The 9,874-nt window shown below is 40.2% G+C and overlaps 1 long non-coding RNA gene and 1 pseudogene across 1 annotated transcript; one reads left to right on the top strand and one right to left on the bottom strand.

Annotated features, from left to right (window-relative positions):
• The first annotated feature begins 3,057 nt into the window (after positions 1-3,057).
• On the top strand, positions 3,058-3,556 carry LOC110680340. The gene is made up of 2 exons (XR_002502842.1): positions 3,058-3,338; positions 3,409-3,556. It is a non-coding gene; the product is annotated as an uncharacterized LOC110680340 (long non-coding RNA).
• Positions 3,557-4,849: 1,293 nt separating this feature from the next.
• On the bottom strand, positions 4,850-6,249 carry LOC110680341 (annotated as a pseudogene).
• Positions 6,250-9,874: the final 3,625 nt, after the last annotated feature.

Here is a 9,874-nt window from a genome sequence, read left to right as displayed (position 1 = left end):
TCAGGGACTCTTCCAGCGATCTCCGAAAATTCTTCCAACAATTCTCCCATAAATTGCTTCAGCGATTTTTCGCGGTATGTTTAGAGACATTCCTTCAGAGTTTACTCCAGGCAATCCTTAAGCGTATTCTAACGCTACTAGCTCAAACAATATTGACAAAGAATACTCTGAAAAATTTCCTAGGGACTATCCCAGGAATTCCTCTAGAGATTTGTACACTAATTTTTCCTCAAATTTCTGCAGTTCCTACTCTAGGAAATCTTTCAAAGATTCCTTCAAGAGTTCTTGCTTGGGTTACCCTTAGAAAAATTCCAGGGTTAATTCTCGAAGGTATCTAAAACGAAATTTTTCTTTAGTTCAAAAAGAAGTTTTCCAGAATGTCATACAAGTGGTTCAAAATATGAAGGTAACTAACTCCCAAAAGAAGTAAATATGATAGAACAACGCCTCACGCCTTTCGCCCACGATGCGACGAACTCGTGGGTTTGGTGATAAAATCGGAACCACATGAATTGTTCCAGTTGAACGCGACCGATCAAACAAACACAACACTATTAGCAGCAAGCAAGATAATGGAGGCACATTTAGAAGCGGACATTATTAAGAGAAATACACACGAAGACAACACTCCCATATTCAACAATAACGTTGGTAATTTGCAGTAGGATTGCGGTTCGAAGAAAATAATCAAATCGATAATGGTGCTCAGTTTCGGTTTCAGTTGTGAAGCGTTTTTTTTTTCTGTTGTGGTTCTACAAAAGAAATGTTTTTTTTTCGAGTTTTTAGGGTACGTATAGTATATAATTTTTTTCCGTTTGTCACTATAAGTAATGACGTTGTTAGCAACCAGACCAGCCACGTGAGACAAACTTAAAGTGATTTTTAAGATTTATGCGTTTTTTGTAAGGAAAAAAAATAATGTAAACGATCAGACTGCTTTTTCCTCTCTAGTAAGGAAATACAAGAAGATTTCTTGAGAATAGTAGGATTGATTATTTGAGATAGAAAAGAAAGAATGTAAGACTTATACGGTGAGAGACAACATGTTAAGACCACAATCATTATTATTAGGGGCAATATTATTGGGGGCCTTCCTTAGCCGAGTCCGCGGCTGCAAAGCAAAGCCATGCTGAAGGTGTCTGCGTTCGGTTTACGGTTGGTACAGGATTGTTTCGTGATGGAAATATCCTTGACTTCCCTGGGCATATAGTATCATCGTACTTGCCACACGATATATGAATGCGAATAATGGCTATTCTGGCAAAGACAGCTCTCAGTTAATAATTGTGAAAGTGCTAATTAAACACTAAGCTGAGAAGCAGGAAGTCTAGGAACATTTTATTTTGAATTCTCTACAGAGCCTTCTTTCATGGCCTTTCAACATGGCCGATCTGAAAATTTGTTTGAACATCAAAATCTTGTTCTTAACACAATTGGTTTATTCTACGAGTGGCGTGAAGTGAGAATTGTCGGTCTCGTATAGCGAAGTAAAAATTCTCGACTCGACTGAAGTGACTCACCGTGTAAATCAAAAGCAGATTCACTTCACTCGAGTCGAGTATTGTCATCTCGCTATACGAGACCGACAATTCTCATCTCACGCCATTCGTAGAATGCTCCCAAATGCTTTGATTTTCTGTTAATAAGTGGATACAGATATTTTTCAAAAATTACATTTGGCTTGAATGCCATCAATGTGATTTTTGATTTTTTTTTTATCGAGCATGAGTTTTAGAGTACACATGTTGTCACATGTGGTTTCCAAAACCAAAATCAAACCCTCAAGCTAAACAGTTTTGTATATTTTTTTTTCTGAATCGAGAATAGCAAGACTTGCTGAATGGCTCTCAGATTTGCTGGAACGTCTAATGTGCATGTCGAGATCCGAATTTGTTGAAAACAAACCTCAATAGATTTCTATGATAGTTGGAGTGAAATGCCCTTACTTGAATAGCGTTCGAGCCACCAGCTTTTTTGAACTGATCAGAATTCTTGAAAAGAAACTTTTGCCCCACTTTACTCTATTAGAATTTGCATATAAGTTTGAAGTTTTGTCCCAAAGTGGGGCAAAACTTCGATTCAGCGGGGCAAATGTTCGAGCCATATATTATCTCGCAGAAAAATTTGCAAATTGTCTTTCCACCTTTTTTTTGTATTTGTTAATTTGAATGATTGTGCGAAAAAAAAATCACCAAAATTTTACGTTTTTGTTTAGCCTTGCAAAAAATTGTTATATTGTATTTGGATATAGTACAATTAACCCTGTTTTGGGCATTTTTTTTAATAAAAAATAAATGTGCATTTTTCTGAAAACATAAATTTATGGCTAGTATAAAGTATGTCTGTCATAAAAGTATCGGACAGCGATATTTTGCCCCAAACTAGATTCGAACTCTTGCCCTCGACACTGAAGAAGTATGTAAGTCACAGACGAAATAGGCCTATTGCAAAAAATGTTGTACGTAATTCGTTGCAGAACTCGATTTTTACAGCACTCGTCGTAATTTTTCAAAACTACTATTTTGCCATTTCTGATCGTAATAGGCTGTTTTTCATCACGCCAATCTATCATGAAACGGTTTACTTTCCTGCCCTGAAGTATGCAGTGCGGCAATAGTCATTACGCAACTGAAACCAGTGCTGTAATGATTCATTACACAACGTTTTCTCATTACATAATTGTTTTGAGTTGCGTAATGAATCATTATACAACAATATTTCGTAAATTGTAAAATAGTGGTGAATCCATTCCGATATAATTTCTGATATCCTCAAGTGGTCTTGTACGAAATTGCAAAAAATGTTGTACGTAACTCGTTGCAGAACTCGATTTTTACAGCACTCGTCGTAATTATCCTACTCGGCAAGCCTCGGAGGATAAATTTACAACTCGTGCTGTAAAAATCATCATTCTGCAACTTGTTCCGTAAACTACTATTACTGTATTCTATTCTCCAACCGACAAACAGTGAACACATATTCATCGAGTAATTTCTGGTTTTGGACAGAAAAAACTGCTTTTAAAATGTCGATGATGATGATAATTATGATCAGGCATTGAAGATGCGAGCGATCACTGTGAGTGCGATCCTGCAATGATCATAGTACCCACCCTCTGTGAGCGAGCTATGCTGCTCGCTCAGACTTTAATGAATGATCAAGAAAGTTCGTTGCCATGATAAACAATGAGCTGGAGTTTTCGCATAACTTAATCGAAGTATGCTTTTCAAATTACAAACAGTTGACCTGACATCAGATGCATAAAAAAGAGCGAACGTTCAAAATGTCACGTAAATCCACGCGTTGCTCAAGGGAAGCTCTGAAAGCTGCCACTGCAGGTATTCTAAAAACTGGTTTCAATCCTACTGTCTAGACTGACAAATTTATGAATTTGTATGCCAATTCTAGGTTCTTCATCCGTAGTTTATAATATCATGAAGCGATGTTGCAGGGGAACAACCACCAAAAAAAACCGAAGCGTTTCAATAGTACCAGCGAAGCGCCATTGTTTGTCTACATTATCGTTTGATTGGTTTAATAAAAATCAACTTAACTTTTATTTTCTGTTTTATTTAATCTGATCAATTTGTAATATTTATCTTTATATAATCTTTTCACGAACAACATATTGGTACATTGTCTGCGGTACAAAAGTAATTGTGAGTAGTAGAAGCATTAACCTAAGAATGCTAATGTCGCTGCTGTTCGTGTTACCAACATCTAGTTTGCCACGCTCTGACAGCTTGAGTACCGGTCCTCAAAGTGTCAAACAAATTTTAAAATCATCCACTACAACACAGCATCGCACAAACAATGAAAAGATACAGTTAAAGGTGATAATAAACTAATTCAGTTTTGTGATAACATCGCCATTAGCGTTCTACTACTAATATTTCTATTTTGTGAGTGTTCACAATGCTATCTTCGAACTTTCTGCAAGATACTGTTTTCTACTAATTGAACATTTACACAGTTTAGATTTTGTGATATTATTTTCTTAGCATTATAGTGGTCTCATCCCATGGACATCAAGGAGAAGGATAATTTATATAAAAGGGAATATACGAAGGCTTACTTTACCATAGAATTTTGGAATCGATCCGCTCCTTGTTCTGCTCACGTAGTAAATTGACATATCAGTATTAACTCTTCAGCCGTAGGCACAGTCTAGATCGGAAACCTTTTCGATTTAGGATCAGTCAGGGAAATGAATCGTTGCTCCGTTTTAGGGGGATTCCATATTACCAAATTATTTCCAATTAAAAGGAAGTAATATCGGGAAGATAAACAATAAGTTGAAGGGACGGGCTGCATTATTTTATTCCAAAATATAATTACCATTTGATGCTTTCAAATTAGCCAAAAAGTAGCTGTGCTCTTGAAGATTTGAGAGTTTGCTTCGATGCATCTTTACCTTAATCATTCCTTCCCATTCCTAAGCATTCGTAAGGACGTGACCAGGACAGTTTTCAACTGTTGGAGGACGCGTAAATCTTGTCAAGAGTCAAGGCGACAACCCTCATACAATGGTCTAGTACCATCTACGATTTTGTGCGAATTGCTTAATGCTAATTCGCGTTTTTAGCGAAATATTTTTAAGATTGAAGAAAATGCGGGACATTCCGCGGGACAAATGATCAAAATGGGAGACTGTCCCGCGAAAAGCGGGAAGTCTGATCGTTTTATCATGGAAGACTTTTGAAATTTTTGGACTCAAAATTGGCACAACGCAAAATAATCTACATTTTAATTCACATAAAAGATATCCCTTTATTAAAGTACCTCAATCACACTCAGGACACACAACATTCACCCAGAAACCAGATCTGATTTTCTTCTAGCAGTTCACTCAATGTTCACTAGGACAAACTGAAAGAGTTTCCCATCCGAGTGGTCGAGCAGTTCGTCCGCGGTTTTCCTTAATCTCCGGCATCGTATGGTACCCCGAAATCGTTATGTGCCGCTGCAGGCCTCGTAGTTCAGCGTCGGATCGTTTGCCTTGTCCATGTTAGCAAAGTTCTCCTTCTTGATGCCCTTGTAATTTGAGACAACGTTTTGAACTAGGGGAAAACTCTGCAACAGACTGCAATGGGTCGGGTGGGACAGTCCAAAGAACCAATCGCCGGAGGGTCTCCCGTCGATGTTGCGGCAATCGAGGGAGGCATTTATACACTGAAGAAGGGTGGCGTGGCACGCATCGGGTCGAATTCCCCGTAATGGTCAGTTCCGTGTGCGTTTTCCGGGATGATTTCAAAACGCGGAGAATCGCCGTTATCCAGAACCCGGCTGTGTAAATGCATTTTTTTAGGGGTGCTTTTAGATGAACGTACGGTCGGGTTCCTGTGTAATCCAACCGGGTAAAGTTAGTGTACTCGTAATTGTAGCCGGACCGGTCGGGCACAATTTCCCCCAGATTATAGATTGTGAAACCGGCCACCGTCATCGGATAGGTGGGATGGCCCGATTGATTGAACGGAACGTTGTTTTTCTTGGTGGCGGCATTCTTATCCGTATTAGTTGAACTGGCGTTGGACCGACCCTTCTTTGATTGGCCCTTGGTTTTCGGCGTTGAATCCGCTGCATTACCATCTGGCACTGCTCGCTTTTTGTACTGTCGTTTTGGAGGTAAGCTATTGGCTATCAATTCGTTAAGTTTGCTACATGGCCTTCCCATCTGAGTTTCCATATCATTCTCGTGCTCCAGCAGCTTCTTCAGAAGATACCGTCGCTCCTCCTTGACCAGCAGGATGTTTTCCTGGATCTGAGCAACGTGATCACAAAGGGCAGCGTTTTCCTAGAAAATAAAACGACCAGGCTCAATTATAATCCCCAGCCCAATTCCACGCTACTTACAAAGACTAGATTTTTCATAACTCGCTTGAGCCGGCGGTACTTCCGACGGTATTTCTCGTTAACCGCCGGATTTGGGACCGCGGGAAACGGAAATGTTGGGTTCTGCATCGCGCCTCCCGCCAACAGAAGTTGAAGAAACTCGTTTCGTTCCAGCCGTCGTCGCGATCGATGGACTTTTTTCCGCACTTGCAGCAAGCCAACAGCATATACGTAATCGCGTCGATTTGCTGCTGCCACCAGCGTGAAGTTTTTCATTCAATAAGAAAAAATATGCGATAAATAGGCCCCTCAAAAGCGAACGCCGAGTAGGTATAAGTAGTTTGTATGGAAACGCTCACCACTGTTGTCTTTTTTTTGCTTGGTTTGCTCGTACAAACGAAGAGAACACACGCACACCAGCGAAGCGCGGAGCGTTTTTGATGGGCAAGCGGGATAGTCACGGCACGGTGCGGGGGTGTTTGTTATGACTTTTCTCGTTGTCAAACTGACACGACTTCGCGCGACACGGTCGCTGTCAAGGGTTCGGTTCGAAGGATCTACCGAACATTAGTGCGAATGTCATGCAATTGCGCTACTATGTATTTTTTGCTCCTTTGCAAAATATATGGGGACAACAAATTAAATTCGCATATCACACTAGCCTTAATTTGAAGATTTTTCTGTCGAGTTGCGGTAAAACTTAGACTTCGCTGTGTAAATCAAATGGAGAGTGACTTCCCTCGAGTCGAGAATTGTCATCTCGCTATACGACACTGACAATTCTCACCTCACGCCACTCGTAGAATAGACCCGAATACTTCTTCATAGTTGCTCTGCAAGCAACATAACCACAATCTCAAATGTTTGGGTCCGTCAATTAGGCTCGCGTTTGACAAGCATATTGAGTCTGTCCGCCAGTACCCAGATAGTGACGACTTTTTTCGGTAGAGAAGTAAAGCCGTTGGTCCCGAGATGAACTAGGCAAGGGCTAAAAATCTTTTTATAAAAATAATAAATAAGGGCGTAAGTAACATGATCTATTTCTCTTCATCGATCCTCTCTTTAGTGAATAAAAGTGACAAGATGCAAGTTCAGTAGGAATTTGTCACCTCAGGATGCTTGGCAGCGAAGCATTCTTGCGTCCTGAGATGAAAAAATGCTAACAAACTTTCATCTTGTCACCTTTATTCAGTACAGAGCGAATCGATGAAGAGAAATCGATCATGTTACTCACGCCCTTATTCTAGTACACGCTTAATTTAATAAAAAAGGATCGGAATTCTAATTTGACGTGTAAACAGTGCCAAATTCACTCGTTTCTATTGCCACATAAATAGCACCGGACACCGGTCTCACGTCAAATAATGAACTCGTGCATTGGTCTATTGACTGGTCAAAATCTCGCATACTAATGATCTCACCCTAAAAGCCATTGGTAACCGAGTGTGTAGCTCGTTGTTTTTAAGCAAATGAACGAACCAAGATAAAAACTATCACCATTGAGAAATAGAATAGGATCTTCTCTAATCGTCCCGATCAACCAGTCAGTGGTTGTTGATAGCGATCGAGAAATCCGATCATTTTAAATAAGTTGGCGATCGCCATCGCGGGAACAAAGTACTATAAAGAATTTACACACCTGGTTTAAACAAGTAAAAACAAGCTACACACTGCTAACCAATGGTTTCTCGTGGAACGAGATCAATAAAGTTAAGCGAGAGATCTTCTCTTCATCGTAGCATCGTTAAATATTCTTGGCTCAATAAAAAACAACAACAAGCTACACGGATTTGACGAAAAATTGAGTTCTTTCATCCTAAGCATAGGAAAAGTTACATTTACTCAAATTTGGCTTACATATGGGCCAAGTATTCCCCATTGGGTAGATTGCAGCTCTCTTGTCAAAAATAGCAAAAATCGTGAGGAAGAAAGAGAATGTCGAGAGATTCTGGGTAGAAAGTATAATCGACAAGCTTAATGTTGAGTAAAGCCAACTCGAAATAAACAGGTTGGTCAGTTGGCTACCGCTTCTTCTTCATGAGCAGAAGGTCATGGTTCAATCCTAGGTCCGTCCCTCAAAACTCTCAAAAACTATTCGATACGTAGGCAGTCTGCTAACCAAAACAGCAAAACGTGTCTGTCATACCTTTCCCCCAACCCATACATTCCGCATGAACTGGCGTAGATGCAGTCGGACTGGACTCCACGGTCTACAGTGGCCAGTAAAAGTGCAACATCAATTTCTGCCCCTTCCCCACATTGGTCTGTATTCTGACGTGGCAGGCTCCATTGTTGCCTGAGAGACGGACCTGGTGTAGTGGTTAGAACACACGCTTCTCACGCCGAGGACCTGGGATCGAATCCCATCCCGAGATAGTCACTTAAAAAATTTCAGTGACAACTTCCTTCGGAAGGGAAGTGAAGCCGTTGGTCCCGAGATGAACTAGTCCAGGGCTAAAAATCTAGTTGATAAAGAATAGAAAAAAAAAAACCATTGTTGCCTAAAAATAGAAGGATCACCAGCACTTATACATTGAGGGTGTCTGTTAATCCCAAGCAGTTGGTTCCTTGTAAGTGCAGCTGATCTGGCGATGTAGCATTCACAGGCGGCCAATCAACTCAAGCTCAAGCAAGCTCAAGGTACACGCAGCGAACTGGACTATCGAAATTCATACATTTGCCTTATAAAGGTGGAATGATTATTGCAATGCGAACGCTTTATGTATCGTTCTAGCATCACTCCATTTGAAGGCGTCGATAGGAGCGTAGCTGAGACGAGACTCGCGGAGACGGTCTTCTTTTTCTGCGACTGCTGAGTTTTTTTTTCTTTTTCCACTCCGTGTTTTCATCAATCATACGCATGTCGTTCAAACTCTCACATGAACATCTCAGCAAAAAAAATATTGCGTTTGCATCACACCGAAGCATAAACGGCATTTTAAGTGAAATTCCATACCAGTAAACGTAGCAGACCTTAGAAATAATAAGTCTTGTGTTAGATTTAGCAGTATCTTTGGAAAAAAAACTGCTCCGCTGACTTAGGTTTTTAATAACAGTTTATTTTGAATACAATACTTTTCACTGGCCTGGCCACTGGCTGAAAGTCTCCTTAATAAAGATAAAATAAAATAAAATAATAAATACTTTTCACTTTTTTACCCATAAAAACGACGGGCTGCATTTGACGTTTCGTGACAGCGGAATCTGGACTGCATATGACGTTGAGATTTTTCCTCTTCGTGAGTCTCTCTCAGCAGCGTAGTATACGCACGGTCCTATCGATCGCAAGGTTCTCGGTTCGATTCCAGGTTGCCGCGTAAACATGTTTTGTTTTCAAATTTAGTTTTCATATGGCAATTTATGAATTTCAACCCGATTCCTTGTGGCAAATTTTCATAAGGGTTTCCTATGTATTTTGATAGTCCATTTGCCTGAGTGTAGGTAAAAAATGATCTCCTTGCTCACTTGGTTACCAATCGCTTTAAGGCCAAGATCATAAATTAACACTTCAGTCGTCGCGCTGTTGTATTTTGTACACCACTGTTTCAAAAACCTCGCTTTTTGTTTCCACAACAACAGCGTGGTTGTTCTGGCGGTGGTGAACTCGTGCGACGACTGGAAGGTTTAAGCAAGAATTGTTCCAACAACGATTCGATTCTAATCCTTTTTCGACCTAATAACATAACCCACCAAAACAGGGGCCAAAACGGGCAAGTGACTTTATTTACAAACAAAACGTTTTTTTATTCTGACCGCCTGAGCGCTGGAATTACAATTTGCATCAGTTTTGCTGCTAAATTGAAAGTAAAGTGGTATAATATCAACAAAATTTACTGGATTATTCATAAAATATATTCATTTTAGAGTTGAGTGACACATTAACATGCAGGAGGAATGCCGAATCACCCCAGATGTATCACCTTCACCACCAACCACCCAACCGGACTCGGAACCGATGTCTTGGAATCCGATTTAATTGACCACATTTTGTTCGCGACCAGAAGGTCTTCTACAAAAGTCAGCAAATCAACGATCCGAACTG

Source organism: Aedes aegypti, unplaced genomic scaffold, assembly GCF_002204515.2.
Source record: "Aedes aegypti strain LVP_AGWG unplaced genomic scaffold, AaegL5.0 Primary Assembly AGWG_AaegL5_hic_scaff_1208_PBJ_arrow, whole genome shotgun sequence".
Lineage (NCBI taxonomy): Eukaryota > Metazoa > Arthropoda > Insecta > Diptera > Culicidae > Aedes > Aedes aegypti.
This window is presented reverse-complemented; position numbering and strand designations above follow the sequence as displayed.